At 32.4% G+C, this 14665-nt stretch overlaps 1 long non-coding RNA gene across 2 annotated transcripts in view; it reads left to right on the top strand.

The window, feature by feature from the left end:
• LOC135841164 (uncharacterized) overlaps positions 1–14091 on the top strand; it is a 264305-nt gene extending 250214 nt beyond the window's left edge. For both annotated transcript variants that reach the window (XR_010557852.1, XR_010557851.1), the window contains one exon: positions 14019–14091. This is a non-coding gene — a long non-coding RNA (uncharacterized LOC135841164). The remainder of the gene's footprint in view (positions 1–14018) is intronic.
• The last annotated feature ends 574 nt before the right edge of the window (positions 14092–14665 follow it).

Here is a 14665-nt window from a genome sequence, read left to right as displayed (position 1 = left end):
ATGATGTTGGAAGGTCGAATTCAATCTGTACTCTAATTTCAACACGATATTAAGTCCACCGCAGGCGGTTTTCGATTGCTATGAAGTCTCAGGTAACTTTTTGGAAATTCCAGTTTTCCAGAAAAAAAAACCGTAAAATATTGTTACTTATTGGTGACTCATTTGACCGATTCGGTGGCAGATTCAAGCATTAGTGGTAGGTGTTTTGTATACTTATTTTTTAATAATACAGATACCTACCTATGTACTCGCAGTTGAAGATGTTCATCAGTCGTCACCATGATAAATTAGGTAATGAATTACGAATTACACAACGCAATATTTTCTTTGCTCCAGCCGGTCAAGTAGGTGAATTTTTCAGTTTTTCTCAACTCAAAACTAGAATTTCTAATAAGTCTTCTATGATTCAAGTTGACTTGAAACCATCTGCAGTCGACTTAATAGCGTGTTGAAATTAGATTGCATTGCTGTGTCAATTTCGGCTTTCCAACTTCATATTTTGCTAAAGTTGCCGAAATCTACAGGAGGCTCCAGAACTGCTTGCAATAGATTTGGCAAGTCGAAAATGGGACATATCTTAAATATCACCTTTCTTGGTCTGTTTGGTGAAATTTTGATTTTTTAAATGATTTTTACCCCAAAGATTTTCAAAAATTCACCAAAAATTGAAGAATGCTCTTTTAGGCGTACAATTTTTTCTGATGATATATTATTTTTTTCATGCTTTTTTAATTTTTCGTTTCTGTTTTTTTTGGCTCGTCAGATTGCGATGAGTCATCTTTTTCGCAGCATCTTTCTTATGTGATGATTTGGTTTGATCGTTTGTATCTTCAGATGACGACGTTCCTGTGTCAAAGTCACTATTTTTTTTTTACTTTTTATTGTTTTTTGGGACATCTTTCTTGTCTGAGGATTCGTTTCTTGCATTTTTAGATGATGACATTCCTGTCTCAGTTGAAGTGTACGTCGACTTGTTTTTAAAATAGGTAAATAAAAAAAATTATTTATAAAATAATTAAATTTATTTTTAATTTTACAAATTAATTTTTTCCTTAAAATATATAAATATAAAAAAAAATTGAATAAGTCCATTTTAAAAATTAAAAAAAAATTATAATGATACTGGTATTTCTTCCTTCTTCAGAATAATGTAGGTAGACTACTTGTAATATGAAATTGAACGAATTCGATGTCTTGTAATTTGTCCAATTCTTCAAGCTGATTTTTTATCTCAGATAAACTTTGAGTATCTGGTAATAGTGGTTATACATGAAAAATACTCGTACATACTTATACTTAATACATAGGTATAAAATGAGATGATAAAATGTTGACCACTTTTTCAATGCGGCAGTAGCATCTGTGTTTTTATCAATTGTCGAATTTGATATCACAATAATTCATGTGCTTTTAAATATTGATCAACTTTGGAATCTTGTGTAATGAATTGATTGTATCATCAAGTTGAATTTCGAAGTGATTTTTCCGAGTTTTAACGTTGATTGAAAAATGTTGTAATATTTTAAAAAAGTTTGAATTTCATGCCTTTTTTCAAAGAATTTGGACTCCTAAAAATATCGATATTTGACTCGAAACGTCAAACTTGAGCTTCAAATTGTGATTGTTGTTGAAATACGACTACAAACCAGGTCTCATCAGATAAGAACTTGGCAGTTTGAATTTTTTCATCTTGTACCACTTTTTGGGCTACTTTTGAAAATTTAAAATCCTGCATTCTATTCTTTTTCGCTTGAGGAGCTGAAACTTTTTGAACTTTCTCATAATCATGTATTTTTTGTATAGGTACCTACTTCAAGTTCCCAAAACTTAGAATTTTCTCAGTCTTGTTACTTCCTCTCATCATGTGAATTCAATTCGATTTACTTTATACCTCGTCGTATCGTTCGCAATTCGATGTGCCTAATGCGTATACTGTTTGTGGCATTACCCGAATGACGTCGTCAACGTTGTACTATATGACGAAAAAAAGTCGTAGGTGACAAATGCATCGTACACGTATACGTACGACGTAGGTATCCCAATTTATAAGGTTATCATTAATCTCGAACTTTACCATTAGAGAAAGATACAAGAAGAAGGTTAAAATGAAAAGCGACTTAGCCAGCTGCAAAACGTCTCAATTGTAACTTTTATCGTAAACTATCTGTCAAGCCAATTGTCCACGCCTTTTCGCGAGTATTTATACTTTACTCGTATAATAATAAGAGATGTTGCATTGCGACATACGTCATATAATAGCTTCTTACGACTTTACCGGTTAACGTTGTTTATTTTTAATCTTTATATGAAAATGTGTATAAGGCTAATGAATAGCGTATGGCTTAATCGTTTCAACTACTCTCGACTCTCTCGCGAAGCCACACCATGCTATGCCATGCCATGGCACAGCAGCGAAGAATATTCACTTGATGTGCTGACGTTTCTTTAAACGTACCTAGAAGACTCACACAATAGAAAAAAAATATCGCTGAAAAGGTTTCATAATTGCTCTTTGTCAATGTGCAAAGCAATCATTTTGATAAATGGTACTTATTGCGCGGTATAGTGGTGGTTTTTTTTCTTTTTCGATCCGCGGTGATTGGCGAGTAAATGCGAGAGAAATTTCATGTGGAATTGATGTTATAAATGGACGAGAGTATTACCAAATAGTGCGAAGATGGGAGTTTTTTTACTGCTAAATTGTTTTAATGACGGATACTTAACGTACGTTTGTTGTACTGGTATAGAAGAAAAGGATTGTTTGTTTGGAGGGGTTTTTGCCTCGTTGTGAGCTGTAGAAAGGGTATACTGGAGAGTTTTTATCGTTGAAATAAGCAGGGCTGTAAAAGCTGTGAAAACGAAGCCAAAAACGAAATCAAACGATATTTTTTGGCGAAAAAACGAAATTGAAACAGAAAACGAAACCGATAAAATTGAAAACTGAAAACGAAACCAAAAATAAAACCGTAGCATTTCGTTTCAGTTTTTTTGGCTACTTTTATCATTTCAACCAATTTTGACAATTTTTCCAACCCTTCAACTGTGAATTGATTATTATTTTTTTTTGTGTGAAATATGAATAAAATCATCTCTGAAATGTGAAAATGAATTTCTGTTTTTGTTTTCATCAAGTATCATTTCCAATTTTGTGATTGTGAATTTTGATTAAAAGGCAAACTTGACGACGACGCCAAAATTGTCAAAAGGCCAAAAAAAATGTAAAAAATTGAAATTTTTAATTTTTAAATTATTTTTTGACAACGAAAAACAAAACGAAATCGAAACCAATATTTTTGTTATCGAAAAATGAATTCAAAAACGAAAACCAATACCGATTTAAAATTCAGAAAACCGAAACCAAAACAAAAACGATACTCGTATATTTGAGAGAATTTTAAGATTACTTCCTCACCTCCCTTCGAGGCCTAATTTTTGATTCGGGAGCAAAATCAGGAACTAGAAAAATGCATTCATGTGACTCGGAAAATTTTTTCATACCTATCAATTTTGAGAATTTTGGTAAACTTCATTTCCTCACCATGTACTGTGTTTGCATCTTTTCCTATAAATCAGAAATCCATACTTTTTAAAAAATAATATTTTATTCAATGCGAAGTATCGATTTTATACCAATACAAATTTACAAACCTATAAAGTAACTTAGATTCAGCTTCAATATATGCAAGTAATTTTTGCAGGATATAATACTCAACTTGCAAAAAATCCTTCGGTTTATACAGCTTAACATCTGTTAACGATTCCCGCACGGACTTTCCGCCGCCAACGTACAATTTCAAATTATATGGCTGCAGTCTCGCGATGACATCGGATAGGGAGACGTTTACTGATCCCATTTTGATCGTTCTTGAGCTGAGAATCTCGTCAGACAGCAAATCGGCTGTAAAGAAAAAAATTATCATTAGAATTTAGTTTGCGTGAAATAGAAATTTAAGCGAAAAATACTCACTTAACAGCGTGTCTTTATTCAATTGATTGGCCGGAAAGTCCGAATCGTTACCCTTGACTCGATCGGCAGATTCCTCATCCTCCTCCGACGAACTCGGCGAGACAGGCCTACTCGCTTTCTTTCTCTTTTTAGGACGATTCGGTCGCGCGCATTTCGTCGCCGCAATCGCCGCCTGCATCGCCGCATTATCTTCTTCCTTCCTCACTTGAGCGTATATCGCATCGATCGCGGCCGCGTCAAGATTAATCGAAATATATAAATAAACGTTGTTGTCGGTTACAGGTGGCAGCGCCAGTATTCTCTTATATTTGGAGTTTAATCGATCATTCTCAATAAACATGTCTATGAGGGCGATTTCGGGGCCGAATTTAACCTCTGCTTCGGAGTTCTTCTTGTACATAGCAATAATGTATGGTAACACTCCACGGTACGGCAGAATTTGATTCGAGTGGACATTAACCGACTTACTATAAAATAAAACAAAAAATCATTAATATTGGAAACTTACTATTTACGCTGCTGCTGAATACTTAGGAAATCATCTTACATTGGGTCAGCCGGTTTCGATCGTACGTTTATCCTATACAGATCTTTACCGAGGATTTGGACGATTTTTCCGGGGAACGCCCTTGATCTCTGACTATTTGGTAATTTTCAACTTATGCAGCATGAAGAAAATCAGATCATACGCGATCTAAAAAAAAGAATAAAATTGATGAAAAAAATAATATCTACCTACATAGTCACATTCTTACATAAATTCAAATTTACAAACCTGTGAAGTAACTTGAAGTCAGCTTCAGTATATGCAAGTAATTTGCAGGATATACCCAACTTGCACTTTTTCAAACTTCTTTAAAATTTTTCAACTTATTTGGTTTATAATTCGCTGCATATCAATCACACGATCTAGAAACGGAATAAAATAGCTTTAAAAAAATGAAATTTATGTATGTACATAGTCACATATTACAATTACACAATCAAATTTACAAACCTGTAAAGTAACTCGGAGTCAGCTTCAGTATAATATAATCTCAGTATAAATGCAGTTGAGAAGAATTCAAAACTTTCAAACGTGGGAGTCAGCATTTCAAAAAATTCAAATTTTGAAATTATGCATTCACCGCAAATTTTGCTCATGTCGTTTTTATAAATTTCTCAAATCGTTCTCAATTGCAAGGAAAATTTTGTAATTCGATGAATTTTCCCAATTTTGCTCAAGTACCAATTTTTTTATAATTTGGATTTTTTGCCAAATTCTGGGGAGACTTTCGTTTTGAGTTGAAGAATACTCAAAAAAATGTTTATAGCTTCGGAGATGCCTCTGGAGAGAATATTCGGGTCCAAAGGGGGTGTATTTTCAAAAACATCGTGGTTTTTCTGTTCAAATCCTTACCCAACCTGTCTTGGCAGAAATGGTCCTTTTTTTAAAGGTTCTTCAGAGTAGTTGAAAGTTTTCAAATCGCTTATTTTCGAGTAAATTCATGTTTTGAAAATTTTTTCTTCCCAAATACATAAATGATAATTTCGCATTAATTATGCCAAAAAATTGAAAAATATCATTTCTAAAGGTGAGGACTGAGGAAGTATTTTGGAACGAATTTGTGCCAATTTTTTATTCAGTATTGCCAATTTCAAAAAAAATTGTTGATTTTTCTACTATTTTTTAGAGTGCTTAAAATTGGCAATAATGACCAAAAAACTGGCAACACTGCGTTTTAAAATATTTCTCCAGTTTCGAAAATTATATCTTTCGATATTTTGATGTATTTAATGCCAATTATTCGAGAACAAAAAATCAAAACACAAATCTGACAAATCCATTCGAAAAGAAGAGATTTGCAAATTTTTAACCGCTCAGTAGCACTCTAAAAATGGTGTAGGATTCTGTTTGATGGTGTGGTGATGACCCAGGTCAACGCAGGATCTCAGATATGTTCTTTTGGAACCGGTCTATTTTTCCCAAACTGGTTGGGTAGGAGCTGAAGCGAAAAAACCAAGATTTTTTTCGAAAATGCCTTCTCTTTTAGGACTCAAATCTTCCCTTTAGAGGCACCTCTGGACCTAAAATCTTTTCTGAATATTTTTCAACTCGAAGTGAAGCTCTCCACACTGAATTTAGCCATATTCTTCGACATTTTTTTGTCGTAACTTACTTTTGCTCAGAGAAGGTTTTTTTTTTGGAAATATGATTAAGTAATCCACTCTGATTGGAGAAGTTTCCCAACCGGCACACAAATTTTCAACTGGGCGAAATGGAATTGAAAAAGGACTCCAAAATATACCTTCAGCCAAAATTTCAGGAGCTGAAATTCATTTTTCGAATTTTGGTGAATTTTTAAAAATTCAAATTGGGGACAGAATTTTAAAAAAAACAAAATTTCAGCAAATTGATCTAGAAAGCTGAAATTTGGTTTAAACTTTTTTTTCGACCTCCCAAGTCGATTGGTGACGGTTTCAAACCGTTCTGGAGCCTCAAGTAGATTTTCGGTTTCTCCAATTTTCGAAAAAACGCTGAAAGTAGGGTAAAAATGGAATTCAGCACCTATTAACTCGAATGTACCATCTTTGCGACCCATTCGGTCTATTTGGGCACGTATTATCAAAATCTGTTCGCGTCGGTTCAAATCTAAAATTTTCAGCAGATGGTGGGATAGGATTCAGGCATATTTTTCTAATTCTTTCAATTTTTTTTTCATCTGTTTCAAAAATCCCTCTGCCTGTTGAGATCTCTCCGTTGTAAGGGTTCTTAAATCCTGTACAGAATTATCTTCACTCTTATGAGTAACACTTACTACAAAAGCTCTCCAAGACATACGCCATAAACGGATCACAAATCACCCACGCGAAAGTACACTAAAAGAAAAACATTCGATAGAAAGACGTTTCGAGAAAAGAAAAAGAGGGTTAATTCGTGTAATCAAAGACTCACCCTTATCATCACAAATCCGTCTATAATCATAAACGCATCGTACACGCTGCAACATAAACATTATATTGTAAGATGAGAACTCTCTCGCAAACACGTATGATAGCATTTATTCGATCTCATCTACACGTCCGAGTCATAGTCATCGTTGAATATTTTATGGGTAAAATTCCAAGGTTAATATTTGGCCGAGTGTGACGAGGAAAAGTGCTTCTGGCGCGGATTCCCTTAGAGATGGTTTTAATTTTTACGCTGGCCTCGGCCCGAGGGAGGCACACACGAGCCGTGGACCATTGTCAGACCTATATGCGAGCATTAGATGGATAATCAGACGGTCGGGTCGTTTGAAATATTTACGAGCGCGTACAACTCCACACCACTGGTTTATGGACAGTATCGAATCCACTATAGATAAATCGTAATTTAGTATCATTGTTTTGTGTAAATGTGGTATAATTCCGTTACGCCTGCTTCGTTTAATCGCAATCGAGAAGGCTATCATTATATAAGAACCCGACGACGATGCAACCCCTCATCGTGTCCGTGTCGTTACAATACTCTACACACATTCGCATCTCTACAATAATACCGGATATTGAAAATATTTCTCATTGTTCCTCGTTTTTAGCAATAACACCAGAAAAATCATACTCCCAAGTACACCACAGCGCACAGCCTATGTTTTGATTTCATTATCGTCAACGACCTCTCCACAGTCCACCTCGTCGTGCCTGCGATACTTTTTATTATTTATAGCCATCTCGAAACAAAATCAAAGATTTCTTCCTTCATCGCAGTCGTCTCTACGCTCTTTTTTTCCTTTTTAATCTACGCTAAAAGGCGCCCGATTATTTTTTCGCGCTTAAATACATCCACCAGCTACCAGATCAACTTACAAGTTACACCTAATGGTGATCTGACGCATTCGAGCGCAAATCCAATACAATTTATTGTGTAAAAGAAAAACTCGATTTAGTCGACAAAAAGCTGAAAAAAAGCCCATACTTAATGCGATCTAGTTAAAATTTCCTACGCAGCTTCGGTTTCCGTTGTTAACATAATTGAAACACGATTCTTGTAATCGTTTATTTTTTTTTCTTTTTCACATTTTCCTCGTTTTTTTTCTCTCGTTCTTTTTTTTTTCTTGCCACGTTTATTCGTGGCAAATCCTCTATACGTATTCGTTATTTCGGACGAGAAATGAGGGATGAAATTTTGCGCTTTTCACGACAAAAGATATTCGAAACTTTTTAAATCCTATCAAATATCCGAGCAATGATGTTTCACTATAAAGTGCAAATAATAGTGGATGTGAAAAAAAAAACACAGCCCTTGAATTATAATTTTGAAGCTGAAGGTACCTATTGTTGGCGTTTATTTTTCGAACTGTGGTGATTACTACTGCTGGAGATTTGAAGGTTTTCGTGAATTTTTAATATTTCAAGTAGAAATAAAGAAATCTTTGCGACGAGTCTAATCCGATTGAGCTGTTGGGTTCATTGAAAAAAATATGCTGTATTTTTTTGGTAAAACCCAAAATTATTACCCTCACACAATACATACACAAATGGACTTTGTAGTTGCTTCAATGTCTAGCTGATGAAAAAAAAGAAGCGCTGCTTATTAGTAGTAGCAAGTGGGGCACTTTGGGACCCAAATCAAAAGCACCAAAGTGACCCAGCCTCCGAATTATTTATTTTTTAAATAACAAAAAAACATGTTTTCTTCTATTTTTTATTTGAAAAGAAAAGAACTGTTAGTTTGAGAACGTATAACGATTAAAATTAATAAAAATTGGAAGTAAAAAAAAATAATAAAAATGAACACGTATTTAAAAAAAGACAGCTGTGTTTCGAAGTATTTGCATAATTTTTTTTTCAATTCCAATTGTTTTTAAAATAAAAATGAAAAAAACAAATGCAAATACATATTTCTAAATATCACATTTTTTTTTTTAAATCTTGAAACCTCAAGTATAGAAAATGACTAGCATTTTAACATATCACACGCTCGCTCGCTCATTCACTCACATACTTACAACTGCAAGTAGTAGTATACGGGGATAAAAATTAAAACATTGATCATAGGTAAGTAAATAAGTATATAAAAACTTGAAAATTAAAACTGAAATATCGTGTTCGTTATCGACGACCCTAGGTGATCGGATGGATACTGAAAACAATCGCGATATTATCTATTAAAGGTACTCGATATTACGATATGAACGATCAGTATGAACCAATATTAAAAATTAAAATACTGTACAAATATATGTAATAGTTATTATGCAAAAACATCATTTATCAATAACATGTTTTCCATGTATGTTTTGTTAGTGTGAACAGTCTAAAATTAATGAAACTTTGATAAACTTACCTAATGTTTTTCACCCATGGTTTAAAACGCTTTAAATCTTTTCCTGCATTTGGAAATATGAAAAATTTACAATCATTGCGATCTTTTCTATGGTTGCACTCTGGTACGAAGCAAGATGGCATTTCAAAATTCAATGTTATCCAAAAATGACCACACACACACATTCAACAAATTCTACTAAAATTCAAAAACTTTGTGAAAATCCAAAAATTGCGCTTAAAACGAGTATTTTTGGGTGTAAGTAATGTTTAAAGAATTCACGGGTCGCTTGTTTTTTGGTAAATTTGTGTTTCAAAATTTAAAAAAAAAATCAAATTGTGAAAAGTATTGCAGATTACAAGTATTATAACAAATACATATAAAAACGTTGTACAATACTTGAATATATTAAATTATTACCTAATTAGTAAAATTATATAAAAATTAATTAATAAAGATAAAATGTTATTAACAAACAATAAATTTAAATTTATTAATAAATAAATAAAATATAAAATTTTAATTATCTCTATCTTATTCCAAAAAAAGTAATTAAAAAACCTTAATTAAAATCGGAAAGTGCGAGTTCGATAGGTTCTCTCGTTAGACTCCAATTCTGATTTCAAAATATTTTAAAAATACTTATTTAAAAAACATATTTGTGAAAATGATTTGATTATACCTACTCCGCAAAATGTTCACCAATTTAGATAGGTCGTATTCATTACACCTATGTAGTATTCCAGGAATTTCAAAAATCGTGATCTAAGTTTCAACCAAATTAAAAAAAAAAAAAAAGTAGAATTTCAGTTGAATTCAACAAAAATTGATGATAAATCCACCAAGTTTGAACACAATATTCTTCTACAAAACGTGTGTGCCTAGTTCTATTTAATGAACCAGCAGCTACATAGGCTACAGGCTCCTAGTTCTAATTAATACGAAATATTACTCACCTTCTAAAGTGAAGTTGAACCGAGGTCTTTACAGCTTTGGAAATTGGAACCTGTATCAGAAATTTTAAAAATCATGAGCCAAGTTTCAATATTCAATTTTTTCGAAAAAAATTTCACCATATTTCAACACGCACATTTAAAACAATACACTCAAATTTGCTAACATATACACTTGTACAGTACTTACTTACCTACACGATGAAATTCAATTAAAACAATTAAAACTATAGAATTAAAATGCCGGAGAAACAGAAACGTACGCTTCAAATAAACACTATCTATACAAGATATTTTGATTAATAGACTCATACCCTGAGCATTTTTAGCTAAAAATTCGTATTATTTTTACATCATTTTTCTAAAATTCAAAGTACAAAAAAAGAAAACTTCGAAGAGTTCAACCTTTTCAGCATATTTGGCCTGAAATTCATTGATAAGAACTGATTGTTTACATTTCGAATGCTCGGGAAATATCGTTCGAATATGGTCTATCACCATTAAGGCTCTATAGAGCCCTATCACCATCTTCCAAATAAACCGTTTAAAATAATTGTTTTTGCATGGATACTGAAAAGTTACCTCTGTGTTGCCATTCCATGAACAATCTGTATGAAAACGATTTATGCGGAAAATCGGTATTCTTAAAATACCCTATTCTTCTCAAGTTTATAAGCTTGTTAATTTTTAAAATTGTAAAAAATAAAAAAATGTAAAAAATTTTGAAAAGCGGGCACTTTGGCCAGCTCTAATCTTGGGGTCCCAAAGTGCCCATCTACTACTAGTGTTTCAAATTTTAAAATTTACATCAAAAATTTAAAAAAAGTTTTGAAAACATTTTTTTGTGTCAATTATTTATAGGCATTATAGTTATCGACTTACAGGGAAAAAACAATTTTTGAATTTTTTTTCACCTTTTCGAGGTTTTTGCATGATTTGCAAAAATGATAAGATTTTGGACCTATTCAAAAGTTGTGTAAAATGACTTGAAATTGTGAAAAAAATTCAAAATCGGTTTTCTTACTCGTCTAAGTGGATGTAATACTTGATCAATCATCACGGGAAAATTTTTTTCGAAAATATAATAGGTATAATAATATTTTATATTTTTTTACCTTTAATGTATTAGGTATGTAAATTTTAACAATTTTAAACCTCGGTAGACAAGTAAGAACGTTCCATCTGCCCAATTTGCCCAAATGGAAAATTGAGGATCCCATGGGATTCTTTATTTTTCAAAATTGACCAAAAATGGAATTAGGTATAAAAATCAAATGGCCCATTACGTAGGTATTATCATTTGGAGAACTTCATTTCTAGTCTCATTTAAAATTGAAATTATAATTCCGGTGTAATTCGAAACGAGATAGAGATAATCGAGTGGGCATCCGACTGTCAGCTGGGGTTATATGTTTCGTAATCCCTTTTATTGTTTTTTCGAAAGATCCCAAGTGAAGTAGAAGTTTAGGGGTCAATTTTGACGTACGTGAGGAAAATATTTTTTTTTTTTGCAGGACAAAATTTTTCAAAAAACGTAAAATTTTGAAAGATACACTTTTTTTTGTAAGTTATCTAAAATTATATTAATGTAAAAATCGTATGTCGTCAAATAAAAATGTTCATATTATTGCTTTCGGTCTCGTCTATAGATTCTCGTATTGGTAGGTAATTAGGTATCGTCGTATTCTCGTCTCAAATTTGATTTTTTGAATTCTGATTTTGGTTGTAATTTTGATTCTCGCTGAAATTAGTCTTCGTATTTCTCTTCGTTCTAGTCAAGTGTCTTTTAAGGAAAAGTCGTGCCTAATAAGATCTAAAATGAAATTGCAATTCTTGTCTCGTAAATACATATAATTTAGAAACTTACTCAGAATGTCAAATTCTGAACCATTATTTAAATTTCAGGTGGTCGTAATAACAGAGGAAATTAGATAGTTCTGGAAGAACCAAATCCGCTAAAATTCGAAATAAATGTATTACTTAGATTACTCGTCGGTCGTTTCGATATTTAATAAAAATATGTATTTTCTATTAATATTAATAATATTTGTTTAAAATAAACTGTATTTTCTCTCGTGTTGAATTCACTGTTAATTTATCGATATATTGTGTGTAAAAGATATTCGATTATCGAAATCGAAATTGAATTATAAACTCGTATATGAATTTTTGTTAGGTCTTGTAGGGAAATTTCCCTTTGACGACATACGATTTTTACATTAATATAATTTTAGATAACTTACAGGTTCTCTCAAGAGATTATCTTCATCCATTTCTAAATCTTGATTCTGCAAATTTACAGATTCTGTATCGGAGCTATCTTCGGACATTTTTGACGAGAAATAAAATATATATATTAACCGCAAGACGACTACGAGAAAAATGGCGAGAAATTGTGGCGAGAAAATTGTCTTTAATTTATTTGAATCGAGAATTTTCATCACCAACTATTTCTCTAACCAAATTTGCAATTTATTGGTTGCGGAGAAATTTCAAGAGAAATAAATTTTGAATTCTAAATAACGTTATTTTTCGTTTTTGTATTTTTGACGAATTTTCGAAAAAATATAAGAAACATGAAATAGCTATTTTGAAGGCAACTTATAAAATTTCATGAAATACCTATACATTTTTTGAGCGAAGTGAATCTACATATGTGAATAATTCTTTCAATTCAGCAACCCAACGCATCAAGAACTACGTAAGTACTCTCTAAATTTGAAACAGTGAAATTTCACTGCTTAGCAGTCACGACATTTGGCTTCTTAAAAGCAGTGGTTTTTTCTGCAAAACAGTAAAAAATTTACTGAATTGATCAGTAAAATTGATTTTTACCGACCAATTCAGTAGATTTTTCACTGTTTTGCAGTAAAAAACTACTACTCTTAAGAAGCCAAAATGTCGTGACTGCTAAGCAGTGAAATTTCACTGTTTCAAATTTAGAGAATTGTAACTCTTTCGCGGATCCAACATCATTTCTATACATCTCTATCGTCTCGTTTTGGAAGCATTTACGATCATCAACCATCTCTTTTAAGTATCCTTGTTCACTTTACTCAGAAAATTTATACTTCATGAAAAATTTCAAAGATTGTTCTCGAGAACAGCTATTTTTAAATTTTTAAAAATTCGTCAAAAAATCCAAAAATCAAGTTCGATACCTAAAATTTGGGTTTCGAGGTTATAGAACATGTTCTTCCGATCCAGCTGGGTTTTATTCAAATCGGAAAGTGCGAGTTCAAAAGGTTCCCTAGTAAGCATTACTTTTTCAGTGCTTTTGAAATTTATTCGATTTTTTGTAATGCTACGTCTTATTTTCTTCTTCGAATTCCAAATTGAAATTATTACAAATTTTAAAAAATTTTGCACTTCACCTACCTATTTTTATTTTATCCAAAATAAAATTTTTTCAGAATTCAAAAACATGCAGTTTTGTTGATTTTCAAAAATGTTGGCTTTTTAATCAATATTTTTCTTCATTTCATATTCCAAAGTGAGATTTTTTCAAAATCAAAAACCCTTGCGACATCTTACCTCGCTTCTTTTCAATTTTTTTCGTAATGTGATATGAAGATTTCTTTACGTGAGATTTTGAAATTTTCGATGAGTTGAAGGAGAGTAAGTAGGTATGTTCATCTAAAATCTTATAATTAATTTGGAGAGCTGAATTTTTGGACATTTAGTTAGGCTTATGAAATCGTTCCTTCTCCAAATTCATCTCTTGTTAAAATTGGATGCCCAGTACTGCGTTTGCGCACATCCCAAAAAACTCTACAGTCTTGACGTAATTTTGGGCGCTTGTTTGTTGCAGTTGTTAATGGGTCGTCGTTGACAGCAGTAGCAGTTACGGTGTTCCTGGTTCCAGTAGCCGGTGGCCAATGCAGGTAAATAAAATTTTGCATATTATATTCTATATTCATGATCGTTTTAAAAACTCAACAAACGTTGAAATTAATTTACCTTTTCGTGCGTAAATGCTCAAATAATACGGTTTAGATAGAGTAATTCTATTACATAGGACGTTAGTCTTACTACTCGTATTCGTAGTATAGTAAATTATAGCCAGCAGCGTGTTAAGAAATCTTCACAACAAATAGAAAACCTCTGCGGATTATACATATACGTACGAGTATATCGACTTGGCTGCTAGCGAAATAGCTCATCTAATATGTATCCTATACGTGTATCGGAGAATTATTTGGTGAAGATTTGTTTAAAATATCGTATTTTTCACCTATTCAATTACACGTTGTGTTAAAAAGTATTAGCAGCGGGTTATCCTCCGTACACGTAATACCTAGTTATAGGTATATAGGCTAGTACATATAATACGAGGCGCTAATAATTATAGTTTTAATTTCACTTTAACACTCGACACTGAGAGTGCGAGCTACATTCGAGAATAATAATTTCTCGCGCGGATTATAACGGGGTCCAGGTAATTGGATACGCATCCAG

This window comes from Planococcus citri, chromosome 3 (genome assembly GCF_950023065.1).
Source record: "Planococcus citri chromosome 3, ihPlaCitr1.1, whole genome shotgun sequence".
Taxonomy (NCBI): domain Eukaryota; kingdom Metazoa; phylum Arthropoda; class Insecta; order Hemiptera; family Pseudococcidae; genus Planococcus; species Planococcus citri.
Note: the sequence above shows the minus strand (reverse complement) of the source record. Positions and strands in the feature narration are given on the sequence as shown.